The sequence below is a fragment of the Notamacropus eugenii genome, chromosome 2 (assembly GCF_028372415.1).
Source record: "Notamacropus eugenii isolate mMacEug1 chromosome 2, mMacEug1.pri_v2, whole genome shotgun sequence".
NCBI lineage: Eukaryota > Metazoa > Chordata > Mammalia > Diprotodontia > Macropodidae > Notamacropus > Notamacropus eugenii.
The window spans coordinates 95640626-95663806 of record NC_092873.1 but is presented as its reverse complement, the minus strand read 5'-3'; the positions used below and the strand labels follow the sequence as shown (position 1 = coordinate 95663806).

General features: G+C 41.9%; 1 long non-coding RNA gene across 1 annotated transcript; it reads right to left on the bottom strand.

The window, feature by feature from the left end:
• Positions 1–15273: 15273 nt before the first annotated feature.
• On the bottom strand, positions 15274–23024 carry LOC140526057 (uncharacterized). The gene is made up of 3 exons (XR_011974225.1): positions 22512–23024; positions 19501–19610; positions 15274–18960 (listed from the first exon to the last, which is right to left on the bottom strand). It is a non-coding gene; the product is annotated as an uncharacterized lncRNA (long non-coding RNA).
• Positions 23025–23181: the final 157 nt, after the last annotated feature.

The following is a 23181-nucleotide window of genomic DNA, read 5'->3' as shown; positions in this document are numbered from 1 at the left end:
CAATGAGGGTTGGGCTGTACCACTGTAAGGGTTGTAGGGGAAAGATGGAGCCTTAGGCATTCAGCCAGCTTGCCAGGTCCAATGTTAATGAAAGCCTCCCTCATATTTGACCCAGGACACACCTCTTAGCTCAGCAGCTTAGTACAACTCACTAGTGTCTGGTTCAGCTAAGCAGAGTCAGGTTGGAGAAAAGAGTGGCAATAGTCATGGCAAGGAGAAAGATTTGGAATTTTCAGAAAGTCTTCTTAGATTGACCAAAAATTTATCCCTTTAACTCTCAGCCAGCCCACCAATGAAGTTGCTTCCCTTTCTCCTCAAACATTATTCAAATATTTATAGACCTGCTGGAATACTTTTCACCCATATGCTTTTGTTTAGTGTATCCTATCCTGTTATCCTGATGTATGTGTGTGTATGTATGTATGCATGTATGTGTGTGTATCATGCAGGAGTCTGTTCCACCTGTTCCATCTGTCTCAGACTGTGAGCTCCCTAAGGACAAGAATTGGATCTGTTTAATTATGGAGTGCCCATATATAGAGAGATCACAAAGCAGTGATAATGAGGAGCAGAATGGTATAGTGAAAATGATATAAACAGTGATGGTGATGATTGTGATCAGGATGATGGCAATTATGAAAGAAATAGGGGTAATGGTGATGGTAAGGTCAATTACAAACAGGTGGAGATTACGACATTGACAAAGTTAATGATTGTGGTCATGAAGAGGAGGATGAATGAGTGTTTAATCAGTTGGGATATTGAGAGCAGTTGTGGGGTTGATGGAGAAAATGATGATAATGGTTATAATAGGAATGGTAGTGATGTTAGTATGGTGATGGGGATGATAGTGATGGAAATGAGAATGCTAAATCAGTGATAATGATTTTGATAATAACTATGACAATGGCAGTGAGGATGATGATGAAGGTGAGGCAGTGAGAATGATGATTATACCAGTGACAGTGCTCATAATTCGGACAGTGGCGAAGGTGACTGTTATGATGGCGTTAAGAACAATGGAGGTGTTAAGGGTAAATAGGAATCAGTTGGTGATAAGAGTGGTAATAAGAAATTATAGTGAAGATAGTGTTGAATCAGTGGTAGAGACAGTCCTATTCCTTTCTTGCTTCTTTCCTTCTTTCTTGCTCCATCATCTAGGAATATTTTCTAGATAAGACAGATGGTGAAAGTGAGAAAGAAGAAAAAGAGTGGGTAAAGATACAGGAAGAGTCCTCATCCTCAATATTTATTTAGGAACTTTAGCCAGGAACCCCAATCCAAATCTTCATCCTTAGGAGGGGCTTGGTGGTGCAGTGGATAGATTATTAGATTTGTAGTCAGGAAGACTGGAGTTTGAACTCTTAGATGCTTACTAGCTGTGTGACCCTGAGCAAGTCATTTAACCTCTCTCAGACTCAGTTTCCTTATCTGCAAAATAGGCAAAATAATAGCACCTATCTCATAGGGGGTGATGTAAGGATCAAACAAAGTACATATGTAAAACACTGTGCCAACCTTAAAATACTATGTAAATTCTAGTTATTGTTATTAGGGAACCCCCTTTCAAGAAAATAACATCCTGGGGAAGGAAGATCTAGGAGGATCCTGTTTGGTCTACTCTTTCCCTGACCATCAGCAGAGGCTTGAACCTTCAAAAGGACCATCATCGTCAGAGCCACTGCCATCACTGTCCCCACTATTGCCAGTGTCTTCATCACCATTAGAATTAGCAGCCTCCCCATCATCCCGTCAACGTAGCCATCATTATTATCATCATCATCCCTATCACCACCCAGATCACCATCACTACCATGTCTCCCATACTCATCATCATCACCATCATCACAATGGTCATTACATTCTAAACATCACAACCATTATTATTGCCATCAGCATGACTACCGCTGCCACTATTATAGCTATAGGCATCCTGACCACAACCATTATCATCCCAGTGCTGTCATCATCAATGTACTATCATCATCACCATTCCTTCCTCTCTAGTCACAGTTTTCACTATTGACATTATGATTATCATCAACACTGATTCCAAGTTGTCTAGGTCTCCCCTTGTTTCTGATTCACTAAATGTATGTGTATGTCTATCCCTTTTATGAGCCCACCATCATTATCTTGATCATTGATAACATTTACACAGTGCTTTAAGGTTTGAAAACCACTTTATGTATTATCGCATTACTATAGTTTCACTCCATAGCTCTCTGGGCAAGCCCCACTAGTGTCATAACAATTGGTGTGGTAAATGGTGGAGGCTGAGGTTGAGAACTCAACATTTTCCTCTAGGTTGCTTTTCCTGGGATTTTCACTGAAATGCTGAATCTAACACTGAGTGTGTGTTCGTCCTTCATTGCCGAAGAAGACCATGCCATCAGAGAAATAATGACATGGCTTGCCCTTGACTCTGTTTTGAGAGAGGAAGGGCTGCGCAGGTCACCAGCCTCACTTCTCCAGAGCCATCTGAATCCAGTGACCAGATATTCATCAGGATGACTGGAGATGACCCAGGATCCTCTTATAAACAACCCATAACGATAACTAATTTGTTTTCTCTGGTGAATTTGCCCTCTACCCCACCACCCGCCAATCATAACAAAACAGTCATTAATTAGTTATTGGAAAAAAAAGAACAACTGACTTTGGAGCCAAAGAAAGCAAAGTGTGTGGAAGAAAGGGAAATAGTTAGCTATGGATAAGCTATATGGATATAGACAGGAAGTTGCCCCTTCCAGGGGAGAAACACCTGAAAAGAATGATTGTTGGCACCATGTAGGCAGCAACTTCTACTCAAAGGACTGATCAATTTCTATCCCTACAACTAAACCCTTGTGGGAAGTTTCTGGGTGTGGAACTTCAGTGGGGAGGGCAGGGCTTCCAGGGACCAATGGTATATCTTCTGTAATGTCACTAGGGAAGGTTCCCCTAGTGGGCTAACTTCCTGCCACAGGACAAATAGTACACTGCCTTTACATGGAGGGACTTGTGAGACCTAAGGGTAGGGCAGTCATTGCCAAAAGAAGAATTTTGGACTTTTTAACGTTTATAGAAATTAGAGCCAGAAATATCATTTTTAGATCTTCTAGTCCAGCTTCCTCATTCATCTGGTGAAGATGATGGACCCCATTCTCAGAATGATATTTTAAATGCCTAAAGTAAAATGCATAGGATTACAAGGGAAACAGGATTTTCCAACCAACCTTTCTTCCCCCAATCTCTCCACTGAACCCTAATCCTGCATCTCCAGCCACTTTTCAGACATCTTGAACCAGATGTCCAGTAGACATCTTGAACTCCATGTGTCCAAAACAGAACCTGTTATCTTTCTCCCTAAACCATATCTCCCCCCACAACTTCATCCCTATTGGGATGACACCATCCCCCCTAGTTATTTAGATCTACAACCTAAGAATCATCCTGGATTCCTCACCATCTCTCACACCCCATAACCAATCCATTGCCAAAGCCTTTTGATTTCACCTTTGCAACAGTTCTTGAGTGCTCCCCCTTCTCTCCTCTGACTCTTTCTCCACCACTACAGAGAAGGTCCTCATCACCTCATGCCTGGACCACTGTTGGAGGGTCATGCCTGCCTTATTCCAACACATCCTCCATTCAGCCACTAAAGTGATTCTCCTAAAGTACAAATATGATCATGTTACTTGCCCCCCCCCCAATAAACTTCAGTGGTTTCCTATTGCCTCCAGAATCAAATACTGAATGTTTTGTTTGGCCTTCAAAGTCCTTCATAAACTCGCACCTTCCTACCTTTCCAATTTTCTTACACCTTACTCCCTGACATATATTCTTCAATTAAGTGACACTGGTCTTCTGTCTGTTCTACAAAGAAGACACTCCATCCCTCAGCTCTCAGCATTGTGTCTGGATGTTGTCATGCTTGAAACATTCTCCCTCCTCTGCTTCGACTGGTGACCTCCTTGGCTTCCGTTAGGTCCCGACTAAAATCCCACCTTCTATAGGAAGCTCTTCCCAACCCCTCTTAATCCCAGTGCCTTCACTCTCTTAATTATTTCCTATTTATCCTGTATACTATCTTGCTTTGTACATTTTTGTTTGCATACTGTCTCCCCCATTATAAGCAACTTGCAGGCAGAAAGGCACAGTGGTAAACTCTTTGCCTCTTTTGTATCATCATCTCTTAAAACAGTGCCTAACACATAGAATATGTTGAAAAAATGTTGATTGATTGAAATAAAGATGCTTTTTCCCATCCAAATTCATGATCTCTAGGTGTTTGTGGACTTCAAATTAAGAACAATTGTTCTAAAGGCAATTCAGTTATTTTACTGCTAATTCGCAAAAAGAATTATTCCCATATATACTCCCATACACACATATTCATCCATGCACACACATACCTTCATTCACAAACCTGCACATACATTCATGTGAGTGTAGGCGAATGTCTAGGCTTAGGAGGCTGGCTGATCCATTCCGATATTGGAGAGAAGGCAGTGTCCTGAGCTGGGCTGGCCCCACCTTCTTTTCTGAGCTGTCTTCATGACCCTTCTCCTCCTCCAGGGCAGAGAGGAAGGAGTACATTTCCCTAGAAGGAGAAGAGAGATTGGGCCTCATGGAAAGTGCCCAGAATTTCTGGGCTCTGACCCAACCAGGAGCAGTTCAGTCTTCTGTTAATGGAGTTAATCAAAAGGGCAGGAAGCTTTTCTCGTGTAAATAACCGAGAGTAGGAGAAGCTAGGGATACAGTTCAGGGAGTGATTCCCTGCCTCCTTCTCTTGGAAGCCTTCCTGACAGTACAGAAGTGTGCAATCCTTGTGCAGTCTCCTACCCCTCTCAATACTGGGAATCCACAGGGCTGCCAATCAGCTTGGGCAACTTCCCAGGGCAGAGTCCAAATTGTCATAGCTTACTCTGAGGAAGGTGTGAAAGGATTTAGGGGACACTGGAGAAGAGATGAAGGGCAAGAGACAAGATACCAGAGAGTGCAAGGAGTGAGGGCACATTGGAAAAGACATTGGGAAACCATAGGGGATAAATAAGGAGGGTGCTGGAAGACTTTAGAGGAAGAAGAAAGGAAACTAGTATTTATTAAGTACCTGCTACATGGCAGGTATGGTGCTTTACAAATATTATCTCATTAGATCCTCAAAATAACTCTGGTAGGTAGGGGCTATTATCACCTTCACTTTACAGTAGAGGAAATTGAGACAGAGGTTAAGTGACTTGTCCAAGGTCTAGTATCTGAATCCACATTTGAACTCAGGTCTTCCTGACTATCCACTGTGCCACCTAACTGTCTCTAGGGAGGGGATGGTACTGGTGATTTTTATGTATTTTGCATATGGAAATAAGATCTCATGCTCTCTCTCTTTTTTTTAAACTGTGACTAGAATGGTAGATTAGGGGAATGCTGTATGTATAGGATAAGGGCAGCTAGGTGGTGCGGGGGATAGAGCACTGGGTTTGGAATCAGGAATATTCATCTTCCTGAGTTCAAATCTGACCTCAGAAACTTCTGAGCTGGGCATCACTTAACCTTGTTTGCCTCAGTTTCCTCATCGGTAAAATGGACTGGAGAAGGAAATGACAAACCACTCCAATATCTTTGCTAAGAAAACCTCAAGAGGGGTCACAAAAGGTCAGAATCAACTGCACAACAACAAAAGAAATGCATAGTGCCATATACATTTTAGCCTTCCTCAGAACACACACAATATTGGGTATTTTTTTTTTTTGAGACTGGGTCTCTTAATCAGGGAGTGCAGACGCCATTCATAAGCCCTATCCCACTAGTGACTGGCAAGGAAGCTTTGACTTGCTCCATTTCTGACCTGGTTCATCCCTTCTTGTGCTTTCTGGTGGTTCTTCTGCCCTTAGAGGATCACCATATTGATGCTATATTTAATGCAGATGCCCAATTGGCTTAGCCCATTGCAACTCAGAACTCCAGAGTTCCAGGAATCTATCTACCTTGTGTCACCCCAGTAGAAGGGATGAGAGGCATAGGCCATCACATCCCACTTGTTTGATTTCGGGGACCACATTTAAGGAAGGATATAGACTAATTAGAATGTTTTTAAAAGAGATCAGCTTGGCATGGTCAGGGGCCTGGAGACCACTCAATATGTGGATGACTTGAAGGAACTGAACATGTTTATTCTAGAGAAAGGAAAACTTTGGCAGGATACATACATAAGAGTTTCAAATATCACAGGACTTAATTTTTTTCTGTTTGGCAGAACATGAGGACAGAACTAGGAATAATGGGTTAATATTAATAATGAGAGATGCAAAATTAGGCTATAGGATGGCCCTCTCAGCCATTAGGATTGTGTAAAAATGGAATGGACTTCTAAGGGAGGTGAAAGCATGAGGGTGGAGATCTTCAAAATCTTCATTCAGACTCTGCTGGAGGCTGACTTGCCAGGCATATATTGGAGGGAATTCTAATTTAGGTACAGATCGCATTAGATAGCCTGTGAGGTCCCTGCCAACTCTGAAAGTCTCGGATTCTATGATTCTGTAAAGAAGCCAGACAATATGAAATTGGCTAGTTCTGGGAATGGAATCAGCAGAGGGGGCAGTTGAGTATCATGCTTGGGAAATCAATCAATCAATCAATCAATCAACATTTAGATAATAATTTAGAAAATAAATTAAAGGCAGCTAGGTGGCACATTGGATAGAGTGTTGGACCTGGAGTCAAAAAGCTCCGAGTTCAAATTCAATCTCAGACACTTATTAGAGGAATGATCCAGGGCAAGTGACTTAATCTTTGTCTGCCTCAGTTTCTTCAACTGTAAAATGGGGATAATAAAAACACTTACCTCCCAGGGTTGTTGTGAGGATCAAATGTGATATGTGTAAAGTGCTTCAGAAATGTTGTCCTTTCCTCTTTACTTTCCTTCCTATAGGCTAACAGGTGAGAAGGTGGAGGGAATTTATAAAAAGGCAGAATTTTATTGGATGAATCCTAACAGAAAGAATGTGTTGGAAAACATAATACCACCTCCAAGACGTTTGAGTTCCTGCACCTTAGCTCTGCTCTCTAGACCCAGACTCCTTCTCTAGCCTTCTCATAGTTTAGATCTTTAAGATCCTCTTTCCTCTCCTTTCCTCTCCTCTTTACGCCCTGGCCCTGATCCCAGTTTTGCTGAGCTTTTAAACATTTGATCTGCTTTCTCCCTGAGCCAGAAGTGGTGGAGAGAGTAAAAAAGAGAAGACCTCAGCGAAACTCGATCTCACTCTATCAGTCCAGGGTGGGCAGGGAAAGATAGGGGATGAGGGGGGAGGGAGATGTCAAGAGAGGCAATAAATGAGGAGATACAGTGGGACTGAAGACACTGAACCTCCTTCAAAAGGATCCTTGGTCCAGGTGGTGTTCATTTCAAAATGATTTGGGGATTAAATTAATACATTTGTATTGATTGGTTGATCGATTAAATGCTCAGCCCCATCTTTCCCTTCAGACTCAGCTGAGTGTCCACTACACTTGCATTGTCTTTGCCCTTTGTCAAGGAGATAACTTCCCTCCTCTTACTTGTTTAAGGAAGAATTTTCCAGCACTCAGTCTCTGTCTGCACCCATTTCCCTTCCCCACTAAGGAATGGGCTTACCTGCCTAAACAAAGTGTAAACATTTACTACATCTTGCCTATTCATTATACCAGTCTGGTCTGCTCCAGGGATTTCATTGATGGGGGGAACTTTTGGTGAGGAAATTCCTTCTCCCAATGCAGGTCAACAACTGTTTTGTAACTTAGAATATTAGACAGGTGCCTGGGGCAATCAAGGAATTAAATGATTTGTCCAGGACCAGAACCCTAGTAGAAGTCAGAGGTGAGAACTGAACCTACCTCTTCTTGATTTCAAGGTAGGTTCTCTTCATTATTCCAGGCAAGTTCATTATACGATAATATGGCCAGTATTATTATCCCCATTTTACAGATAAGAAAACCAAGACTCAGAAAGAATGAAGCAACTTGTCTCAGGTCGTATAGCTCATAAGTGATAGAACAAGACCCAAACCTAGATCTTCTGAATCCTGGGGGCAATGGATTTTCCACTATACCACCATTTATTTATTCTGTGTCTATATGTACAAATAATCTAGACAATTTTGTCCCCCAATTTCTGGATAATTTGGCCTGTGCCAACTTCCAACTTAAATTTTTGAATAATTCAGTTATTTTGATGAACATTTAATATGCATGAAAGGAAGCCAACAGAAAGAGATCTGGATTTGAAGTCAGAGGACGTAGGCAGATATCTATTGGGTTTGTGTGACCTTGGGCAAAGTACTTAATCCCTCTAGGTCTCAGCTTTCTCTTCTGTAAAGGGAGGGGACTGGATTAGATCATTTTAGACTGGAGGGCCTCTTCCAGACTCCTGGTTGATCCCTGAACAAGACATTCCATGTCTCAGCTCTGGGTATGTTCTCTGGCTATCCCCCATGCCTAGAATTTTCTCCCTCCTCATCTCTGCTTCTTTTCATTTCCAACTAAAATCCTATCTTTGCCAGGAAGTCTTTCTCAACCCCTCTTAATTCTAATGTCTTCCTTCTCTTAATTATTTCCTATTCTTCCTATATTTAGCTTGTTTGTACGTATTTGTCTGCTTCTTCTCTCCCTCAATAGACTGTGAGCTTTTTGAGGGCAGAGACTATCTCTTCCTTTCTTATGTATGCCCAGTACTTCCTGGCATGTAATAGGTCCTTTGCAAATGTTTGTTGACTGACATGTTCTATGATTATGTGATTATAAATCTATGATACTTAATAAAGACAGACCTAGATAATTGGAGAAATATTAATTGCTCTTAGGTAGGCTGAGCCAAAATAATAAAATGACAATACAACATAAATCAATTTATTTAACTCAGTGTTATAACAATTAAACAACCAAAGGATTATGTTGTAAAGTCAGAAAAAAATAGCAACAAACTTCATCTGGAGGAACAAAGGGCCACAGATCTCAAGGGGAATAATTAAAACAGTGGTAAGGTAAGGTTCAGCACTAGCAGATTTCAAACTATAACACAAAGCAGTAGTCAAAACAATTTGGTACCAAGTAAAAAATAGAGAGGTCCATCAGTGGCACGTATTAGGTACACAACATGCAGAAAGAACAGAAACTGGTCTAGTGTCTAATTAAACCCTAAGACCCCAGTTACTGAGGTAGAACTCACTATTCAACTAAAACTGTTGGGAAAACCGGAAAGCAGTCTAGTAGAAACTAAATATAGACCAACATCTAACACTACGCAACAAGATGAGCTCAAAATAAGTGCATGACTTAGAAATAAAGGGTGACATCATAAACAAATTAGAAGAGCAAGAAAGAAATTACCTTTCAGCTATATGGAGAGGTATGGAGTTCATGACCAAACAAGGGATAGAAAGAATCACAGAACATAAATGGACACAATTTTCAAAAAAAGTTTGTGTACAAACAAAACTGATGGAGCTAAAATGAAAAGAGAAGCAGAAAACTTGGAAAAAGTTTTGCAACAAGTTTCTTTGATGAAATTTTCTTTTCAAGTTATATAAGGAACTGATTCAAATTTGGAAGAATAAATGCTATCCCCTAATAGATAGTCAAAGGGCATGAAAAGGCAGTTTGCAAAGGAAAGAACATAAGCTATCGACAGCCATATATAAAATATTGAAATCCCTAACAATTACAGAAATGAAAATTAAAGCTACTCTGAGGTTCAATTTTATATTCATCAAATTGACAAAGCTGACAAAAAAGGGAAAATAATAAATGTAAGAAGGGCTTTGGGGAAATAGTCAAATTGATGCACTACTGATAGAGTTGTGGACTGGTCCGGCAATTCTGGAAAGTAATTTGTAAATATATCCCCAAATTAAATAAACTGTGCAAATCTTTGCTCCAGTAACAACACTAAGCTTACTCCGCAAAGTTATCAAAAAAGAAGGAAGAATCTTTATGTATGAAAACATCTATAATAGCATGCCTTTTGAAGTGGCAAAGAACTGGATACTAAAGGGGTTTACACTGATTGGAGAGGAACTGGATAAATTGTGGTATATGAATGTAATGGAATACGGTTGTGTCATAAGCAATAATGAAAGGGAGAGTTTCAGGGGAACATGGGAAGGCTTGTATGAACTGATATAGAAGTAAGGAAAACAGAACAATTTACACAATAAACAATAACATTGTAAAGGCAATTTTGAAAGACTTAAGAACTATGACAAACAAGACGATCAATTGTAATTTTCAAAGACTTGTGATGAAGTGTGCTATTCATCTTCTGGCAAAAATGTGGTAGACTCGGTGTACAGGTGGAGACATATTTTTTGGACATGGCCAATGTGAGAATTTGTTTTGTTTGGCCCTGCACATTTGTTTACAAAGATTTTCTATTCTTGTTTTTCTTTTCCTCTCCTCTTCCCTCCTTTTCTTCTTTTCCTTTTCAACGAGAGGGCATGCATTTGAAAAGGAGAGGGAATAGATTTGTACGTTGAAAAAAAATTGATTTAAAAAAAATCTATGGTCCTTTTATCCTGTGATTAGTGCCAGATGCAAAGAAAGAAGATGTGGTTCTCTGCCCTTGAGTTTATGGGTTGGAAACATGAGAACTGCATGTGTGAAAGAATTAGAGGAAAGTCAAGTATTGAACTGGATAGGATCAGGGTAAGGCCATTATGTCTGTGTTGTGCCCTCTCAGAATCAGGACAATGAGATCAGTTTAATAGAACATAAGCTCCTTGAAGACAGGCATAGTTTTAATTTTTGTCCTTTTATACCTATCATCAAGAAACGAGTCTGGCACATAACAGACAGTTAAATGCTTGTTGAATTGAATTGCTTCCCCCGAGTTAGGTTGATCTATGCCCTGGGTGTTCCCAGCTTGATCTGCAACCTTGGTTTCTTGTTTGATTGTGATTATGTTGGTGGTGGTTGTTATTTGGAAAGAGGCAGGGTTACTATGCACTGGTAAGAGTTAACAGGGGCAGCTAGGTGGCACAGTGGATAGAGCATTGACTCTGGAGTTAAGGACCTGTGTTCAAATCCTGTCTCAGTGACCCTGGGCAAGGCACTTAACCCTGATTGCCTCCAAAAATTTTTCCAAGTTATCTGCTTTTCTTTTCATTTTAACTGGGGAAAGACTTTATGAAGAATATGGGACTGTAGAATCACTGATCATAGATTCAGAACTAGAAGAGATCTTAGAAATCATGTAATCCATCTCTCATGTTCCACAGATGAGGAAAATTGAGGCCCAAGTGATTGCCCAAGGTCAAAGGGGAATTTGAACCAAGATCCTTGGACTCCATGTCCAGTGATTTTCCCACTATCGTATCAGGCTATGAGCCTTGGAAATTAAAAGTTATTTTGTGACTCCAGGGATAATAGAGGTGTGAGGGCAAAAATTTTAGGCTTCCCAGAGACATTCTGATAGATCTCAGGATGAGGTTAATGGAAATGAGGTGGAAATTAGAATTCTTGTGGGGTAGTGGTTGGTATCAATAAGAGGCCCAAATCCTCTCTTTAGGAAGATTATGACCAGTCCTCTTGTAGGTTTTCCATTTCTCTCCAGACAAACACTCTTGGTTCCCAGAAGCACATGGAGACATTTGCATTAGTAGAAAATATCCAAATGAAAACAACAGTTTGCTCCCCCTGAGTCTAGCTGCAACTTGGCAGTCTAGAGTTAACCAGATTTGAAACAGTTGTATGAATAAGCACCCAAAAATGTGAACAGTACCAAACTCCGTGCTTGACTCCCAAGCCCTTCAGCACTTAGGAATCCAATGGGCAACCAATCAATCAATCAATGATTTTATTTAGAATTTGTCACATGCTAGGCATTGTGCAAGGTGTTAAGGAAAGACAAAAATGAAACAGTTCTTGCTGTCAAGGGGCTTATAGTCCAATGGAAGAGGGAACATATATACATACAAACATATACAGAAGAAATACAAACTTAATGCAAGGTAATTTGGACAGAGAGGGCACCAGCAGTTATGGGAATGAGGAAAGATTTCAGGTTGAAGGTGTTTTTAACTAAGTCTTGAAGAAAGTAAGGTATTTTATAAGGTAGAGATGAGGAAGGAATGCATTCCAGGTGTGGGGGAGAGACAGTCTGGATAATTGGAGGATGAGAGGAGTGCTATGTGAGAGGAACAAGAGAAGGCCAGTTTGACTAGACCATTGAGTGCAGAGAGGGGAGTGATGCATAATGAATGAAGCTGCAAAGGTAAGCTGGGTCCAGATTGTGAAGGGCTTTAAAAGCTCAGCAGAGAAGTTTATATTTTATCTTAGAGGCAGAACCACAGTAATTTATTGAGTAGAGGAGTGACGGGATCAGACTTATGCTTCTAGAAAATCACTTTGGCAGCTGTGTGAAGAATGGATTGGCATGGTGAGACATATGAGGCAAGGACAACAACCAGGAGGCCATTGCAATAGTCTAGGAGATGCCTACGTAAATAGTGAGAAGGGCGTGGATGGAAGAGATTTCGTGGAGGTAAAATGGCAAAGTTTGTCAACTGATTGGGTATATGGAAGAGCTGAGAATGACATTAAGATCGCAAACCTGTGAGCCTGGCAGAGTAGAAGTGCCTTTGACAGAAACAGGGGCATTTGGGAGAGAGGTAGACTTCCGGGAGGGAAGATGATGAGTTATTATTTTTGACAGGTTGAGGTTAAGATGTCTCTGTTTCAACCATTTCTGAAATGTTCAAAAAGTAGTTGGTAATTCAGGACTGGAATTTAGTAGAAAGGCAGGCTGAATATACAGATCTAGAAGTTTTCAGAATAGAGATCATTCTTAAAGCTACTGCAAGAGATGGGCTCACCAAATGAGACAATGTAGGGAGATAAGAATCAGTCTTGGGGTATATATATATCCAGTTAAGGAATGTGATGATGAGTTAGTAAAGGAGACTGAGGAGGAACTATCTTGAAACGTAGGAGAAAAACTAAGAGAGAGATGAGTGTCACAAAAATCCTGAAGAGAGTGAAGTTAGAAAAAGAGGGTGGTCAGCAAAGTCAAATGCTGTAGAAAGATCAAGATGGATGAGTACTGAGAAAAGACATCAGACTTGCCAATGAATGGATCACTGGTAACTTTGCAGAGAGAACTTTCACTTGGGAGACAAGGTCAAAAGCTTGTTTGGAAGGGATTGAGAAGTGAGAGGTAAGGAAGCAGAAGCAATGAACGTAGATGGCTTTTTATAGAAGGCTAGAGCAAGGGAGGAGAAATATAGGCAGAGCTGTGCCAGAGCCCTCTCTAACCAGAAACTTGAAGTGTGAGAATTTATACTTCAAAAATGAACAATTATTACAAATCAGGGCTTGCCTTATTGTTTTGTTGATTGTATAGATTTAACAAAGTTAATAAGGTAGGTTAAATTTAAAAGTATGTGTGTGCATATATACATATGTATATATACACATATACGTGTATGAGTGTATGTATATATATACATATACATACATACATATGAGAGTCCATTGTTAAATATTTATCATTGTATCCCTGTATTGCTCTCTGCTTGAACTCAGCAGAAGTGCTCAGAGAATGAAATTATCACCAAACTGGAGGCCTTGTGGTTATAGGATAATAATATTATTATATAGAATTAAAAGTACAATAAGGATAATAATAACTGGCATTTATGGACCACTTTAAGGTTTTAAAGTGCTTTAAATACATTATCTAGAGGGTAGCTAGGTAGAGCAGGGAATAGCACTCTGGTCCTGGAGTCAGGAGGACCTGATAATGGTTGTGTGACCCTGGGCAAGTCACTTAACCCTGATTGCTCCCCCCACCCCCCAAAAAATACATTATCTAATTTGAGCTTCACAGTATTCCTGTATATAGGACAACAGTTTGAGGGAATGGTAAGGACTAGTGAAGGTTTTTTTAAGAATCGGGGAAAATTTGGCCATGTATGTAGAAATAGGGAAGGAATCTGTAGAACGAGAGGGATTGAAGATTAGAGTTGAAAGAGGTGAGTGAGAAATTGATCTGTTGGAAATGGCGGGAGGGAAAGGGACCAATGGCATATTAGAAGGTAGATTTTGTTGAGGAGAAGGATCATGTGATCAGACTGGAGTAGAGGAGGAGAGAGTAGGAATGGTTAAGGAATTTTAAGATGAAGAGATGAAGAGGAAACTCATGGGGAACAGTCTCTGTTTTCTCAGCAAAGTGTAAGGTGGCATCCTCAGCTGAGAGGGTTGGAGGGAGGGAGAGGTTTGCTCAGAGAAGAGGTTTGGAATAACCACTGTGGAGAGGTAGGTGGGGATTTGTTTAAGGAAGAATATGCCATCACCATTGCTCCAGGCTTAAGTCGGAATCTTGCATCTGTGTCTTTTTTCTTTTTCTTTATCATGGGCTCCATAAGGGCAAGGACTGACTGTGTTTTCCTCCTCAGATCTGGAGTTTGGTGAAGGCAGGGACTGTTCCTATCTCATCAGATTTTCAGGTCAGGTGATAGTGAGGAGAGGGGCTGGTTCTCCCCAACAGACTAGGAGTTCCCTGGAGATATAGAGAATTTCTGCCTCTTCATCCTTTGTTTTGCACAGGGAGAAGGCACATTATGGTGCAGACAGGAAACTATCTGACTTTCTTAGCCTCTTCTCATTTCCTAGACACATAAATAGTAATAATAATGAGAACAATTGTGTGCCCCACACTTGTAGAGGGGTTTAAAGATTTCTATGTTCTTTTGGAGACATTGTCTCATTTGATCCTTACCCTGGGCAGTAGACAAGACAGACATTACTGGCTCCATGTTATAGATGAGAAAATTGAGTTTCAGAGAACACTAAAACCACAAAGCTAGATAGTAATAAGCTGATGAGTCAAGATGCAAACCTGGAGGTGCTGACTTCATTTTATGTGGTTTTTCTTCTTATTAACTGTGCTGTGCTGCCTCTAAGTAACAGTCGCAATGCAATAAGTAGAGCTCTGGGCCTGGAGTCAGGAGGACCTGAGTTCAAATGTGACCATTGACACTTACCAGCTGTGTGACCCTGGGCAAGTCATTCAACCTAGTTTGCTTCTGTTTCCTTGTCTGTAAAATGAGCTGGAGAAGGAAATGGCAAACTACTCCAATGTCTTTGCCAAGAAAACTCCAAATGGGGTCATGGAGAGTCGTTCCCAACTGAACCAACTGACTGAACAAGCTCTCCTTATGGCTGCCTTGTCAATTGATATATATCTGCTAAGTTGGTGTTAAAACTGTGTGGGATGGCTCAGGTCCCTACATAAATCAATTACTCAGAGGCCTCTCAAAGTGATGACAGAAAAGAGTTTTATTCGATTCTCGAGAATCTGGACAATCCCACAGCAGTTCACCTGGAGTAGGAAAGCCGAAGATAAAAATCAGGACAGTGATTTATAAACCCTAACGCAAGTCCCTCCTCCCCCCCACTGACCATTATCCTCATTAGCTGAGGATATGGTCTTACATTCTAGACACGAAATCTAACCAATCCCTTTGAAATGAAGACATCGAGGAATTACGCAAGTTTTGTCCAATCATTGAGACCCCAGTACACCACACAGTTTTATACCTTATATGGAACTATTCTATTCCAAAAACACTGCAGCCCCGAGCCTCCAGGCCCCACCTCACCCTTGGGAGAAAACCACAATCTGAGGAGTCTTCACCAAGTCTATCCCACTCAAAACCAAGTGACGTTTGAACCTCTGAACGATTAATTTTATTTAAAATTTTTTATTTTACTGATGTTTTTGTCTTAGATCATCTTCATTTCTGAGTATATCCCTCTTTCCTCTTCTATTTAGTGAACCATGCCTTGCAACGAAGATATAAAAAGAAAATACACACACACACACATACATATATATTTGGTAAAAATGGAAAAAGAAGTGGTTTGGCAAAATTAATCAACATATCAACTATATCAGAAAATGTCCACAATATTCCACACAATATTCCACCTCTTCAAAGAAGGGAGAGGGGCATATTTTCTTAATTCTTCTCCAAAGCCAAGTTTGTTCACTTTGGTCTTTTGTTCTTCCCATATATCACTGGAGTCAAGTGCACATTGTTTTCCTGGTTCTGCTTACCCCACTCTCTATCAGTTCATATAAGTTTTCCCATGTTTCTCTCAGTTCTGCATATTTATATATTTCTTGCTTCAGGAAGCTGTAGTATGCACAGTAGCCACAACCTGGTAAAACTTTCTTGGCAGACTGGTTAAATCAAGTAGAGGGTAACTGAGAGCCCTTAAACTTATTGGTGAATTAGGCGGATGTCTCTACCCAAAGCTAGTTAAGACTTTCCCTGACAGAATGGGTGGATGAAAACCATTTGTTCCAATGGCCATTAAGGTGGAGGAAACAGGTGCTAGGGAGCACTTAGAGCCTAGTCAGCCATTGAAGACACCAAGGACGTCTACTTCATCTTGAGCCATCTCCAGCCATCTTGACTTTTGTCTTGGCACTGGACTTTGATGACCTCGGAAGAAAGAATGAGGGTGGCAACCCTGCAACTCTGCTTCACTGAAATCCAGTTCACTTGCAAGTCAAGACCACCAGTGATGTCATTGGTCCTCTTTGAACATGAGTGGGTGAACAACAACAGTGACATTGCATAAATTGTTTGGCTATTCCCCAATCAAATGATATCCATTCCAGTTTTTTCCCATAAAAAGTTCATTCAGTTAACATCAAAACACCAAGATTTATATCCTCCAACGCCGAAGGGCACAAAAGACCAGTGAATATGGGACAGGTTCAGAAAATTTCAGAGACGAGAAAAAAATTATGGGATAATTAACCTTTAGAATCAAGTCAACAATCACTTATTAAGTGACTATTATGTGTCAGGCACTGAGTTAAGCACTGGGGTTACAAAGAAAGACAGAAGACAGTCGCTGCTTTCAAGGAGCTCACAATCTAATGTGGGGGGCAAAATGTAAACAAATGCAAACAAAATGTAAATGACCATGGGCAAACAAGATAATAATAGGGTAAACTGGAGATAATTACAGAGATTAGAGATGAAAGCGATCTTAGAGCACATCAAGACTCAGAAAAGTTGTCATTTGTCCAAGGTCAAGTGGAAGATTTGATGAGTAATGTGGTTTATCTGGAATTATGACAACTACCAGAAACAGAGGAGACCTCAGAACTATCCTTAAAGACAGGGACTACAAAACATAGATTCCTAGAATAGGAAGCTGGAACCATTTTGGATCTACTGGAGATTGGCAAATTTTCAGTGAAAACAATTACACCTTGGAAAATAGCAAACAACTACAAATCAGTGTTAAATTTATTATTTTGCTAATGGTTTAGACTTAAGAAAGTGATGGAGAAAATGTTAATAATGCATATTAAACTTAAAAGTGTGTCTTGCATACCTTCTCCTGGAGCTGATTGTTACCAACACACCCCTGGTGGAATGGAGCTTTACCGTTGTTTACTTGTGTCTGACTTTTCACAATCCTGTGGACTATACTATCTATGGGGTTTTCTTGGCAAAGATACTAGAGTGAATGATTTACCACTTTCTTATTCAGTGGATTAAGTCAGACAGAAGTTAAGTGATTTGACCAAGGTCACATAGCTAGTGAATGTCTGAGTCCAGATTTGAACTCAGGTCTACCTCACTCAGGCCTAGTGCTCTATCCACTGAGTCATCTAGATGCCTCTTGGAATAGAGTTTAAGCTTCATAAATGGAAGCAGGCTGAGGCATCATCTAGTTAATCTCCTTCTCTCCAAACTTGTTTTACAGAGACCAAGACCACAGCATATATCTATATCTATGTGTGTGTGTATGGGTATATACATGTATTTATGTGTGTACTTATACACACATACATATATACACATAATATATACACACACACACACATATGTATATGTGTATGTATATCCCAAGGTCACACAGTATTAACCCGCTACTGAATAGTTTTCTTCCTACCACACCTCACCTTGTGCTTCTGTTATGTCTACCCATAGCCTTGGGTTCTAGTTCTAACCCTGCCATGAAGTTACTGGATGAACTGGGTTACTGATGGGGTGATAATAACTGCCTTGCCTTCTCACCAGGTCATTATGAGGCTCAAATAAGACTGAAGAACTATACAGGAGTCTGGCAATATTATTAACAGCACCACAGTTTTCTCTAGCAGTAGACATTAGCTGCTTGCTGACTGGCAGGAGGGAAGGAGTAATCAGGAGAGAGGGAGGAGCCGAGGGTCATTTTCTCATGGTTTAGCTCTGTCATTATGGGCGTCAGGGCAGGACTGGAGGTACAGGGCAAGGAAAGGGGGGTGGATGGGTTCATAGCAGAGAAACAAGGCCTAAGGAATCCCTGGATACATCCCTCCTCCAGAGGAGATATCATGGGCTCACCTCATTGCTGCTCTCTGGCTGCCCGATTTATAACGGGAGTTAACTGCTTACTAATTAGCAGCTGGTGCCATTAATTGGCTATTTGTTAGAGCCTGAATTAATAAACCTGGTCTTTCTGTGGGGTCATAACTCTCTCTCTAACTCCCCCTATCAGCTCCACTCCCACCTGACTGGGAAGATGTCTTATTCTAGGCATGAATCGATATCTTGCCCCTGTATCATTTTCAAAGACAATTTCCCTCACCCAAGGCTGTTCGTCCCTGGAAAAGCCTCTCCTCTCTCCCTTTCTCTGTATATGGTTTGGAGGGCTCTGATTCTGGGAGGTGGGGGGGCAGGAAGGGATGGCAACCCTGAAGGCTGGAGTCTGCCTTTCAATTAATATTTTAATGGCAAACATATTGTTATCCACCACAGATGAAGAATCATAACTCTAGAGCTGGAAAGACAAACCTCTCATTTACAGATGAGGGAATTTAGGCTCAGCTATATTGCCTAATACCAGGCTCAGCTGGTAAATGGATAGAATCTGGTGTCATCTTTTCTTTTGCCCACAAGATCTAGAATTCAGGAGGGGTCCAGGGATAATGGGTACCTGTCCAAGGACAAAAAACAAACACTTAGTCTTCTTTCCTTCACCCTTCCTAGATAGAGATGAGGTGCTAAGACTGGGACTGGACCTAGGTATTTCTGAATTCAAAGTCAACGTTCTCTCCAATAGACTACACACTACACACCCACACCCACCCACACCCACCCACCCACACTCACACACTTTCTTCTCTTAGGGCTTTACACTCCTAGTCATTTCTAAAACATTCTTCCCAACTCTTGCATTACAGAAAGCAAAGAAAGAGCATTGCTCTGGAGCTAGAAGATCTGAGTTCAAAACCCAGAGCTCTATTATTTAGAACATAAATGATTTGGCAAATAATTTCACTTCCATGGGTCTCAATTTCCTCTGGGCTAAATGGCCTCTAAACTTCTTCCTAGCTCTAAATATTGTGAACTAGTATGTATTGGGCACATGCTAGGTTCGAGGCTGTAAGTTAAGAATATACTACTAATACCCCCTTCCTCGTCATCAATGTCCCGTGTGTGGCAAACACACACAAAACTCTTCCCACATTCTCACCTGACATAGTAGTAGGGATGGGTTGCCCTGATGAACTACAGTGTCAGCTGGCAGGTATGTAGGAATTGAACTGGTCCATGCAGGCTTGACATCATCACCTAGGTTTAGAGCTGGGACAAAATAATTTGTTTAGCTCTAGGCAAGGTTTGAAAATTTCATCTGTTGTTTTACTGGTTTTGTGCCTTTACTATAATATGTGAGGGTTAACTTATCACAGGAGCCCAGGAATTAGAGCTAGAAACCCTTGTATTACAGATGAGAAAATGGAAATCCACAGAAATGAAGTCATCTGTCCAAGGTCATGGAGATTACAAAGGCCTAGAGACAGTGTGAATAGAGAGCTTGACCTGAAGTCAGAAAGACCCTCCTTCAAATACTTACCAGTTGTGATCCTGGGCAAGTCACTTGCCTTTTTGGGGGGAGCCTCAGTTTCCTCAGCTGTAATATGGAGACAATAACAGCCCATACCTCCTGGGGTTATTGTGAAGATCAAACAAACCAATATTTATGAAGTATTTTGCAAACTTTAAAGTGCTATACAAATGTTAGCCATTGTTACTTTTATAAAATAAATATCTAGAGGACATGAAAAATAATTTTCTGGTATTGAAAATCACTGTATTTGTAAAAAGTATAAAAACGAAAAATGACTTCTGAGTGCATTTTCATCATCATGGAATATTTGGCTTTAGGCAGGTGCCTAACTCTGAAATCTGGCTCCTCTTTGGTTCTTTTAGCAGCTCTCACATGTAGGGTTAGCAGGAATGCTTTAATCGCTGAGCTAAACAAAGGCAGACAAACCTGGGCTGCTTCACAAACCTGTGGGTCTTCCTCAGGCAAGAGTCCTGCCAAGCTGAATGGCTTCCAGGTTAATCTCTATGCCACTCAATTTGGCAGATGGGGGTGGGAGGGAGGAGAATAGTTCTCTTTATATTAAGGAGATTACAGGAACTCTTTTTCATTTTCTATCCCTGACACATGGCAGGCATGGACTCTGCCCTCATTTCGAGGCAGATACATGAGTATAGATAGACATGGGAAGGAGATGGCAGGATTTAGAACAAAGAATTGTGGTTTTTTTTAAAGCTAAACACAAAAATAGGCTATAAAGGTGCTTACTCTGCGTACAACCACCTACCTCTCCAGGACTGAGGCATGTATTATTTGCAGTAAACATACAGGCCCAGGTTGGCTACTTTCTATCCCTCTTACTGTTCTCCCCGAAGACAATAACAAATCTTCCTCCAAACCATAGGTGGGCATGTGTTCAGAGCAGACAAACCCAATTTAACAGCCACCTCAGACAAATGGATTAATAAAAGGACTCTGTTTCTCCCCCCACCCAATGAAAAAGAAGCCACAGTGTGGTAAAGTCAAATATAAATGATTTTTAAAAATTCCCACCTGGGCTTTTTTTTTGTATTTGTGATACCCTGATGACTGAGAAGTGACTTCACAAGACAAGAAGTAACGTTTTTCTGAGGTGAAGAAAAGGGAAGATTGCATGGGGAGCAGGGAGGAAAAGTAGATAGGGGTTCTATACTTAGATCAGACAGAGGAAAATCAGAAGCACTCCTTGGCTTACCCTAGAAGGCATCTTGGAGGAGGCTGGATTTCCAAAGATGTTTATATAATGAGAAATAAATGGGGAGGGGGAATAGTAGTTTCCTGACATCTTTCACAGGTGTGGTACCTTCCCCCTCTCCCAACCAAAAGATGCCATTTCTGTGAGGAAACTCTTTACCAATGTAATTTGTAGTCTTACAGAGTTACCTAGAACACAGAGAGGACAAATGATTTGCCAGGGTCACACAGTTTTTGTTAGAAGCAAGACTCCATTTTAGTTCTTTTTGGTCCCCAGGCCTGCTTTCTATCAACTACATCTTAAAATATACTAGATACAACTTTTTCCTTTGGGTGGAAGAATAACAATCTTTTTGGCTGTTAGAACAATAACTTGAGAAATGATCCTGGACTCTAGATTTCTCTGGGTTGAGATAAATGATGGTCCTTTGGGAAGTCCCAATTCTGGGTTTGAAGGCTGTGTGTGAGAGGTGGGGTGTGAGAGAGGGGTGGGGTATATGGTGTTGGACCTGAGAAGGGTATCAATCCTGACACTGTCTAATCCAAGAGGCAAAGCTGGTGAGGGAAGGGGTGTTGGAGACAGTGGAAGAGGGGTGTGGGAAAGGACCTAAATGGAGAGAAAGGTCTGGATGATTACCTTTCTCCTTAGGGCACCCACCCATGATTCCAGGTCGGAGGGCCAAAGGTCAAGGAGTTCAGGCCACTGCTGCTCGATTTAGAATGGGGAAATTCAGACAGGTGCCCCAAGTTTTAGGGGGAGAGTGTCACCCTACATTTAGAAGGAGACAGAGTCAGGTAGTCGAGTGGAGATGTGTGCAAAGACTGTTCTTAATCCTCCCTCTTATTATCGACTCCCCGAGTCAGAGCTCCCACTAGCCTCCCTAATAAAAACCCCGAGAGTACGCAGAGATAAATAACAGCGACTGGAAAAGCAGGTGAGATTAGACAGGCTGCCTGCGTGCATGTGTGTAAGGGCAGGGACAGACCCAAAATGGGGTTGGGAAAAATAGAAACCAGTTTAGAATAGTGCCAGGCAACTGGAAGAGGGTGGCCCAGCTGTCCTCTCAGTAATCGTCTGTGCCGTCCCTCCCGCTCCCTTGCCCCAGGAGAAGCAGGGACACCAGCCCCAAGTGCAGCTCTCTATCTCCGCCCTCCTCCAGGCCCCAGAGCCCTGGTTATGCTCTCTCGGCCTTCAGGACGTAGATGTGGGCTAAGGAGCGGGAAGGGGGGCGCTAGACTGGGAGGGTCAGGAGTCCCTTAGGTGTCTGCAGGGAGGTGGAGGGAAGGCTAGTCTCAGCGAAGGTACCCTCCCTAAACCAACTGCTAGAAGTCCATGGAGAGCCTAGAAGACACAAGAATGAGAGAGGAAGGACGTGGCAGGAGTATGAGATGGCCGGGTGGAGGCGGGAGCCGGGCCGCGGGCAAACCTGTTGGCATCTTTGGGGCAGCAAGGGCGAGTGCCGCGCTCTGTCTCCGCCTTCAGGCTTCGTCCCTTACTCGGGTGACCTCAGAGGCTGGATGCCAGTTGCCAGAGCCAGAGGAAAGAGGCTGCCGGAGCTGGCTGGAGAAGGGGCAGGGACCCGGACCTAAGTCAAGGCCCTGTGGAGGACAGCGCGCAGACAGGCGAGAGCTAACAGCGCCAAATTCCCGGCCGCAGAGAGAGCGCATAGAAGTCTCCAGGAGCATTTCGCTCCTCTGGTCACCATCTCTCCACCCCTACCCCATAGCCGCCCTCAGCCCCCAGCCTCCGGTCAGAGAAACGTTCAACCTTTTCTATTCCCCACTCCTCTCTTCCGTAGCGAAGAAAGTGGAGAAAAAAAGGAAGGAAAAAATAGCTTTCAGCACCCGGCGGGCTCCGGTTGCTTGTCTATGCATTCACACTGAGTGTGCTACGGTTCCGTGCGACCATGTAATGCAGCCTGCGTGTGCAGCAGCAGCTCAGTCCTTGTGTGTGTGTGTGTGTGTGTGTGTGTGTGTGTGTGTGTGTGTGTGTGTGTGTGTGTGTCCGCGCGCGTGCGAGTGCGGCTTCCTAAACCTGTTCTTCAGCTTGCTAAAGCCCACGTCCCTCTCTCTCCCAGTGTCCTCAGGATAGATGGA